Source organism: Cnephaeus nilssonii (assembly GCF_951640355.1).
Source record: "Cnephaeus nilssonii genome assembly, chromosome: 14".
NCBI classification, from domain to species: Eukaryota; Metazoa; Chordata; class Mammalia; order Chiroptera; family Vespertilionidae; genus Cnephaeus; species Cnephaeus nilssonii.
In genome coordinates, this window is record NC_137085.1 from 40708574 (window position 1) to 40718908 (window position 10335).

The 10335-nt window shown below is 34.1% G+C and overlaps 1 pseudogene across 1 annotated transcript; it reads left to right on the top strand.

Moving 5' to 3' along the window:
* Positions 1 to 389: 389 nt before the first annotated feature.
* Positions 390 to 7014, top strand: LOC307111086 (ferritin heavy chain-like; annotated as a pseudogene). The gene is made up of 2 exons: positions 390 to 459; positions 6376 to 7014. The product of its transcript is annotated as a ferritin heavy chain-like (transcript).
* Positions 7015 to 10335: the final 3321 nt, after the last annotated feature.

Genomic DNA, 10335 nt, shown 5'->3' on the forward strand with positions numbered 1-10335 from the left:
ATTCTAACCAGATCATCACAGAATATTGAAATGTTCACAGCAAAGGGACACACAAGTTTGAAGGTTCCAGTCAAGCTGGTTATACAAAGTGATAACACCAAGGTTATCAAAAGGGGGCGTAATGTGCGTTTTCACAGGCAAATGATACAGATTCGGTGCAGCAGGGCAGCTGCAGTCCCAAGATCAGAGCCATTAGCGGGAGAAAGGATTTTGATTAACACCATTAACTTTGCACAGAAGTGAATTTGAAAGAAACAATAAGGCCGAATATGCCCAGTGCACATCTACAATGTTAATTAACACACCTCTGGGAAGATGGGCACTTACATTTCAGTTACAGAGGTGCGGTGAATTCACAAACTTTGTTCAGCATTCACCCTTGCACAATGATGGGGTGCAAAAAGGAGGGCGATGAAATCACTTACAGTTTGCAGTTCAGCTGCCATGCGGAAGTCTGCAGTAGGTGTGAGTAAAATATACTGTGAAGAATACGTGGCGCAGTATTATACAGCAAAATCGAACTTTGCAACGGCTTATGCATAATTAACTATCGGGGACTAGCCTGCTCCGGTGCACCACTTTATCCAGTAATAAAAAATTAAACTAAAAATACAGACTCCTAGGTAACCGTGGTCACAGTAAAACTCTGCCTTCCTTTGCCGGCTGATTATTTCCTGAAACTGTAGCTGACAGCTTCTATGAACACACAGTTTTGCATATATTTTGTTTATGTACAAGCCTTGGCATTTCAGTCACCTCCTGCTGAGACCCCTTCCTACCATATGCTTCTGTTTTTCTTCATTAGGTGATGTGATTGATCCCTTTTGACTGTTGCATGCACGTGAAAGGACAGTGGGCTTGGGGGCGGGGAGGAAACCCTGCTTTAAGAGAGTACACGTCAGTTGGCCTTCAGCTGCCTGGAGCTGATTGCCTCTGACAAGTGTTGTAGCGACTCTCGTAATGGATGTCTCTGCTTTAGCCGAGAAGAGGTGAAAAGGATGTGATTCCCAGTGAAAGAAAGCAACATGAACTATTATTTAATTACTGCCTTCTACAAAACTCCCTAGGAGTCCCTGTTGATTTATCATTCTGGCTTCGTCCTTTCTTTATTAATGAACAATCTAGTCTTTTAATGCAGTACAAGTTAAGTCACACCTGTTATTGAGATGGACTTTCCCAAATGAATAAGGCAAATAATACATTTTACTATTCTAAGCAGGTATATTACTGAAGTGCTTTCTAGTCTTAAGTACAGAAACTTTTCTATCACCCTGTAAAAAACAAGCAAACAAAAAAACTTGCACTCATCTTACCCAGGTTTATGTCTTTCCCTAGTTTAGAATTTGGTGTGCACTTTTTTGATTACTTTGCATACTGACCTTTTCAACTTTCTGGATTCTAAGAATCAATTAAAAACCTCTCCCCGCCTCCCCGCTTCAGTTCTCACACCAATAGGAGTGAAGGAGACTTGGTTTTGGTTTTGGTTTTTAACCGCATGCAGTTTCTGGATGTGTTGAAGCTGATATTTGCCAGCAATCCATCTTCTAACCAAAATTAATTGTCCTTCTGGGGAACTGAAACTTCAAAATGTAGTGAAAGTAGTATGCAAAACTATTATTTATAGTAAATTTACAGGAATTTTGCAATCAAATTGTTTCTATTCATTTCCTTTATTGGGAATACATAGAGGCAAAAAATGGTCATGTGATGTTTTAGATTGAATTCTACTTACATAGTATATTGAAGTGACTTCACTGGAAATATATTAAACTAATTTAAATAGTAAGTTTCTATTCACATATTAAATACAAAATAATGATATTATATAATTTTCCTTCAATACATAGTTTGCATGAATTACATTGAAGTTTCTTATATTTTTTTGGGAGGGTGGGGGTCTACTACTTATATTTGCCTTATCCAATTTTTGCTGAAGTTTTCTTCTTATAGTATCTATAAAATATAGTAGTTAATATTATTTAGGCAAATTCTTCAACTAATATTTCACAAAAGGACACATATTAACTTTGAGAAACACACGTGTTTTTACCAAAATCTCATGTGGAAAAGAAAATCTCTGTATTATTTAGTCCACATACTAAGTTCAATTACTTTTAGGTCATATTAATTTTAAGCACTTTTTAATTTTGTTATATCCATATGTACCCAGATAAAACTTTGAAAATAGTGGTTTTGTTACAGGCAGCCTGACCCATTGGTTATCTGGTTTCAGTTTCCTTTTAAAGGTAGCCAATTTACTTATTTGCATGTTGTCAGGAAACAGTTAATATGATGATGCTAAACTCTGATGTTTTTATGATCTACATTTTTGTTTCCCTGAGGAATAATCACATTTATCTAATTTATTTAAGCATATATAATATAGAAACAGATACTCTACTAATGACAGCAATACTATTTTTCGTTAAAAGCTCACATTCAGAATTTTCCAAAGCTAAATCCTTGACCTTTTTTACAAATTCTAATGTTGGTCTTTATAGTCATGTAAAGAAATATTTTTATCCAGTGACTGTCATTAATGTAGACCTCTGATTTGTATAGAAAGAGCGTTAATTTTCTAATCGTGGTTGTGGATGCTATTGCTAGTTCTCTTTATAATATTATGTTACTTTGGAGCAGAGTGTGAGTATATAATTTTATAAATGATCCATTTTTAAAATTTTACTTGTGTAGATACAAATCAAATATTGATAATCTTGGAGAAGGAAAGGTTGTTTACGTGTCAGTTTCAAAAAGAAATAGTAGTTATATCAAATTGAACAATTTGAGCTCTTAATGCCAATTAAACATTCTGATTCCTGATAAAAAGAATTTGATAGATTGAAACCAAATGTTACAATAGGGAGTAGAATTCGCCAAATATTGTGAAGGTAAAATATTATTTTCAACTGTGCTGTACAATAAGAGAATGCTTTATCTCTTTGGTATAAATAATATTAACTATGTGGAAATTTACTCAAATAGCAGCACATAAATGTCCTCTTGTGTGGTTTCTCAAGAAAAAAAATTAAAAAGTTAATTGTGCTTTTAATGCAAAATCAGTTAAGCTTCAAATAGTTCCCAATGATAAGACATTAGTATTTCCTAGTTTTTTCTTTCCAAGTCTTTATTTTTAAGGGGAAAAGCTAAAACCATATTAAAAGAAAAATAACTGTTTTCATTTTTAATTTGAAAATAATCTTTATACATAATGAGTAACTGGGAAATTTCATGCTTCTAGTGCAGCATAGAGCAAGCTGCTGATTAAATTTAAGAAGTAAACTCCATCAATAATAGGGCTTTCACAAAACATTTTTAAAGGGTGGGCCTTTTTCCAAGATAAGTATCATACTATTCATTAGTGTGGTTAGGGAGCATGAGATAGAATATTTAAAGATACTGCATTTGCTATATAACTGATCATCTTCTACTTTAAGGATTATTTTTGCATGATTTATGGGATTTTACATGTTTAAAGGAGAAGTGAATAATAAAATTTTTCTGAGGATGAATATAAAACTACCAAAATTTTACATCTTCGCTAACGCAGAAGCAAGTCCAGTGCTTATCTCTGTAAGTTCAAGGTTTCCCTTAGATGATTGGAAATGTTAATATTCCTTTTGCCTCTACCTTTTTTTTTTTTTCTTTAATTAAAGAAACACAGATACACATCAAAAATAGGATTACTACAAGTACATTTAACTGGCTGTCTTTGGCCCTGAGGACCAACCCCTTAATTTTAATAACTACAGTTCTCATAAGGAAATCATTGCAGTAGAGCATCAAAATCTCTTATAAAGTAAAATATTAAAAATATGGTGTCTTTTATAATCCTTGAAAATGGCAATAAAATAAATGACACATAACATTTTAGGAAAGCTGGTCATTTCAACTGAATTTTGAGACTAGGGAGAAAATTTCATGCACAGAGCTCAGAGCAAATTTTATAGTCATCATTACTCAACTCAGTGTAATACCTGACATTATTTTAATCTCTTCAAAGAAAATTCAAACTTCTTTATAACCACCATATCAGTAACTCAAACACTCCCTGAATTTGGGGGTTGGTGGAGAGATTAACCAAAGAACTTATATGCATCTATGCATAGCCCGTGGACACAGACAATAGTGCAGTGAAGGCCTCGCATTAATGGGGGGACATCTGTAATACTTTCAACAATAAAGATAAATTTTTAAAAAATTAAATAAATACCCCCGATGAAAAAAACACACCATATAAACAAAAGATGAAACAAAGATTTCCTGAATTCAAACATTTAACACTTGTCTAGTTATCAAAATATCTTTATGAAATTCACAAAAGTATCTATCATCTATTCAGAGATTTGTTGACAAAGAAAATTTTGTACCCTATGAATAGTAAATGAACATTTTACAAAGTAAAAATGTATTTTTTACACTTATGTCAATTGGGTTTTGAGTAGCTGCTAAAATAAAATCTTAGGTTCCAAATTTCTATTTCAATCTGATCTAATAACCAGAACAAGTACTGCTGCCCAGAAATTCTCTGGCAGCTATACAACATGCAGTGACTGTCCATGGGTGGCGGGGTTGTGGTCATTTTAAGAGAGACCTCATGCCATCATCAGGTACTTTGTACATCACAAATTGGTGTTCTATCTCTGAGTTTTCAGAGAGCAGCACTCATTGTGCATGGCTCTTAAACCGTTTGCGCTAAAGACTCAATCCCCAATCCAAAGGAAAACAGTTAAGGTTTACAAACTACTTTTCCTAATCATTGAAAGTACAGGGGGTGGTATTCTTGCTTCATTTGTGGGTCCACTCTAACTCCAAACAGATCTGAAACCATTACAACGCATGGCAGTTGGTCGATAGTGTGGAAAAACCTCATTTACTGACTGGCCAGACAGTTTTAAAACCTTCAGATTTTTCTAAGTCTACGTTATTAACTGTCTGACTGTAATCACATCTTCACCATAGGGAGCTTCAAAAGCTTTTCATTTGCATTGAATCAGTTGCCTTCCTCCCTGTCTTTTTTTCCCCCTGGAAATAAGCTTAAATAATTCAACAAACTACACACATGGCTAGTGATTATTGAACCATTCTGAAACACTCGAGGCAAATGGACCATTATGTGGTGGGAATTAAAACTTCCCTCCCAGCCACTGGGAGGGTATGTATTAATATATAGCAAATATTTGTCTCTGCAGCACTACTTCTGTACTCTCCATTCTCCTAACATATGTGAAAAACACCTACAATTGGGCCATAAGTTTTATTCACCTGTGCTGGTTTTGGAGATTATTAGGTCAGATAAAGAGTCTTTTGGTGTACATATATATTCAACATTTCTTTGCCCAAATGTGGAGACTAAGTTACTTTAAAAGAAAATACAGCACTTTTAATTGTCACATTACAAACAAGTAATAAATGAACAAATTACAGTATTGTAGTTCTAAATCTTTACTGCACTCACATCATAATCTGATTAAGTATTTTGGCTACTTAACTTATCCTTCATTATAAGCATTTATATTGTTTAGGTCTATATATAAAAGTATTTATGGATATTTTACATTTGTAGTCACATATGCTTTTGAATTATCCCAAATCTTGACTAACACTTTGTAATTTATCTTGACATCTGTTTCTGTAGATATTTGGTGAATGAAAATAAAATTCCTGGGCATTTTCAGCCTAAGGTAGAAGCTAGGATTCTATGCTAGATTTTAACAAAGAAAAAATTAATTTCAAAAGACATAATTTTTATTGATAGAGCACTTATATTTATCTAAGCAGATAGGAATTAAAAACAAGGAATAAAAGGCATAGAAATCACATATTTTCATGCCAGTAATAAATTTTCAATGTATAATATCATAAAACATTGAGTTAAAAATTTATTGGGAATAGAATTGTTGTTTTCTTTACTACATTAACTTTGAAGTCTTAAAGAATGAGTCGTACTTCACTACACAAGACTAATTCAAATAATTTTTATTAAAGCGCTAGCTATTAGATATTGCATGTGTCCTTACATTTCCCAAAGTCAAGGGTGTGCCTATCCTAACAATTTTGTAGAAATATCATTTATGATTATATATCTGTTACCTCCTTATGACCAGAAATCTAATCTGAAACCTTATATGTATACATAGATAGATAGATAGATAGATAGATAGATAGATAGATACAGTGTATACAGTAACTTCTACTTTTATGATTATTTCAGCATTTATATGGTTTTCCCAAGCACAATACCAGCTCCAGCACACCACAGAAAAGGGCAAAGGGGGGCACATGGCTTGAAAGTATGAAGAGCAAACATGGCTTCCCATAGGAAACACGATTTAGGTAGTCTTCTCTGAGGGTCACTGTGGTTTCCCGCTTCAGCAGTGCTTGGCCCACCCAGCGCTCAACCCCCGTTTTTAGCAGCCACCCAGACCCAGCCTGCTCCGGCTCCTCACAGTCCCTCGGAGTGTCCCTTGGCCCTCACCACTGCATTCACCTCCCAGGTGCACCAGAACTGCCACTAGGCTCTCAGAGGTCGCCATCAACCGCCAGATCCACCTGGGGCTTTATGCTTCCTAATCTACCTGTCCATGTCTTACTACTTTGACCATGGTGATGTGGCTTTGAAGAACTTGGCCAAATATTTTCTTCACCAATCTCATGAGGAGAGAGAATGTGCTGAGAAACTGATGAAGCTGCAGAACCAACGATGTGGCCAAATCTTCCTTCAGGATATTAAGAAACCAAAAGGTGGCAACTGGGAAAATTGGCTCAATGCAATGGAGTATACATTACTCTTGGAAAAAAGTGTGAATCCGTCACTACTGGAATTGCACAAACTGGCCACTGACAAAAGTAACCCTCATTTGTGTGACTTCATTGAGACTCACTACCTGAATAAGCCAGTGAAATACATTAAAGATTTGGATAACCAGATAACCAACTTCAGAGGCCCCTGAAATTGTCATGGTAGAGTATCTCTTTGAAGAGCACACCCTGGGAGACAATGAAGAGAGCTAAGCCTCAGGTTGGCTTCCCATAGCAATGGAGGTGACTTCCCTGGTCACCCAACCAATATGCATGTTGGAGTCCCCTATATTTTTTCTATAACTTGTACCAAATCATCCACTTAAGTTCTTTCATTTGTATCATTCCTTCAAATAAAGTAATATGGTACCCCCGCCCCCCCCCCCCCCAAAAAAAAGAAACTTATTATTTGAATTGGTCTTCTTTGGGAGACTGTAAACTCCTTTTCTGACAAAGTGTTTAACTGAGGCTGTGCAGATATTTGATGAGTACACTAACGAACTAAAAAACACATCAGAAGAATGTTGTTGTTTTTTACCCCACACAACTGTTTATGAATCTGTGATATTTAAAGATGCCATTAAGCACTTTCACATTTATTTCTAAGATAAAGTTTCAGATATTATAATCTCAGGGGAATAAGGCATATATTTGTTAATTTCAAAACTTACACAAAAGTCAGCAAAATGCTAATTTTATTATCCTTGCCCAAGGATATGTTTATTGATTTAGAGAGAGAGAGAGGAAGGGGAAGAGGGAGAGAGGGAGAGAGAAAGAAATGTGAGAGAAAAAGTCTATCTGTTGCCTGCCGTATAACCAGGAATCTAATCTGAAACCTTTTGATGTACGGGCGATATTCCAACCAACTGAGCCACTGGGCCAAGGCAACAAAATACTAATTTGATAATAGACTTCTAAACATCGATATATTCGAATTTTTTTAAAAAGCCCTTAGTTTTGCATATGTCTTTGCGTTTACTTCTCATTTTTTCTTAGTTTGACTCTCCTTCAAGGTATTGAAATTGCATCCATTTCCATTTTTTGCAAGTATGTTTTTGATATGAAAGGTTTTGATTGTAAAATCAAAGGATATACTTGGAGGTGATGTTTTATACTTGCTTGCCTGTGGCTTTCTGAGAGAAAACATGCCAGAAAAACTCCCTAAACATCCTCAAAATGTGGGAGGACCTTAATACATCATTGATCTATAGAATTTCCTTTCTTATGTAACTGAAGAAGAAAAAATGTCTTATAATCAATTTCCTCTTAGAAATCTCATTCTACAAGATGAAAAATAAACCAACAAATTGTATAAAAGCTAGTTATTATCATGTTGAAATATTAAAATGAGGATAGCTCTTGGCTGATTCTGATGGTTGACTACCAAACAGCTTATTTCAACACTTTCACAACTGCACTTTTATCATGGTAGCCTTGCACGTTAACCTAAGCCAAAGTGTAATGGGAAGAAATCTTCTGGTGTTCTAGGAAAGGAACAAAGGACACTCTCTTTCAGATGTTCAGATTGCTAAGCGTGAGATTCTTTGGGCTGATCCAGTTATGCTATGATTATGAAAGTGCAAGATAAGAACCAATATTTCCAGGATAGAAGAGCCTAAAGATAGAAAGAAACTGGATGCTGGATGATGCTATTGAATTACTGGTTTAATCATCCCTGGAACCATGCTGCTTTTGGACTTCTTTGTGTAAAATAAAAATGAAGGTTACATAAAGACTTTTGCAGACAAATAAAACCTGAGAAAATTCGTTGCTAGCAGACTAGCATGACAAGAAATATCAGAAAAGTTCCGCAGGCAGGAGCATGAAACCAGTTGGAAATTTGATATAAACAACAAGTGAAATTATCAGGATTTGTGAAATAAGAATTACTATGACTTTAATTTATATAAAAGATGATTAATTTTTCTAAAGCAAAACAAGAGTATAAATGTATTCCTTGTTTTATAACATATTTAGAAATAGTAGCAAAGGATAGGAGGGAAGAAATTAAAGTGTACTATTGTAATGTTCTTATACTACATGTGAAAAGTGGAAGAATATTATTTGAAGATTGACCTTGATAAGTTAAAGATGTATGTTATAACCTTTAAGCAACCACTGAAAAATTAAAAAGAGGTAGTAATAACAAATAAGGCAATCATGTAATCATTTAAAAATGCTCAAGTAGCCCTAACCGGTTTGGCTCAGTGGATAGAGCATCAGCCTGCAGACTGAAAGGTCCCAGGTTCGATTCTGGTCAAGGGCAGTAGGAGGTGTGCAGGAGGCAGCTGATCAATGTTTCTCTCTCATCGATGTTTCTAACTCTATATCCCTCTCCCTTCCTCTCTGTAAAAAATCAATAAAATATATTTTTAAAAAATTAATTAATTAATTAATTAAAATGCTCAAGTAACCCAAAAGTAAAAAATGAAGAAAAAGGGAACAGAAAAAAAATCAGACAAACAAAATACTACTAGCAAAATGATAGCTTTAAATCAAACCATATCAGTAATTACATTAAGTATACATGACCTAAAAACCCCAATTAAAAGGCAAAGATTAATAGATATGATAAAACTGCAAGACTCACTTATGTATGTCTATAATAAACCTACTTTAAATATAAAAACATGGATACGTTAAAAATGAAAGGATACAAAGAAGCTCTATCATGAAAAATTCTAATCAAAAGAAAGTTGGAATGGGTATATTAATATTACAGAATGTTCACATCAAAAGAAATAATATTAGCAAGGATAAAGAAAAACATTGCATAATGATGAAAGATCAATTCATCTAGAAGATATAACAATTCTCAATGTATAATACAATAATAGGATTTTAATTTTTCACACAATGTGTCCTAAGAACAATCTTGTTTGGGAAGTAGTTCTTTGCTTCAAAAGTATTATTCATCCCCCAAGAAATCATATCATCCACCACATCTACTAACATAAGAAAATAGCTTATAATTGCTAAAATATTTCTAAAATATAAATAATATTAGTGACTATTGAGAGTGCTTCCTTCTCCAGTTTGATACCCTTGAGAGCAGAAAGTAGTCAGGGTCATATATTTCAGAATACTTTGGTACAGAGATGGGTCCTGAATTTGCTTCTTAGAACATGAAACCTGAAAATTTAGAATTAACAAAATTTAATCTGAAAAATATGGTGAATTAAGCAATCATTCATATTCAATTAAAAAAATCTGTTTGGTAGGCATTAGATTTGGCAGGATTTCTTTCCCTTACACATTTCTTCTCCTATTCAAATAAATATTCAAATTTTAGCTTGGGATATTGTATATGCAGTTTCATAAAGAAGAGTTAATCAGATTAAAAGTGAAATCAACCTGGTTAATTACTTTTTAAAAGTAAAACAGGTTTGAATTAGTCTGTCAATTTTTGCAGCTTTACTTTATGCTATTATCTTGTCAACTAGATTTTATTACATCTCCAGCTTTAATATTAAGACACCTTTCAAATCTTCACAGCACATCAGAGCATAGTTCTTTTTAAAAAACCTACAATTA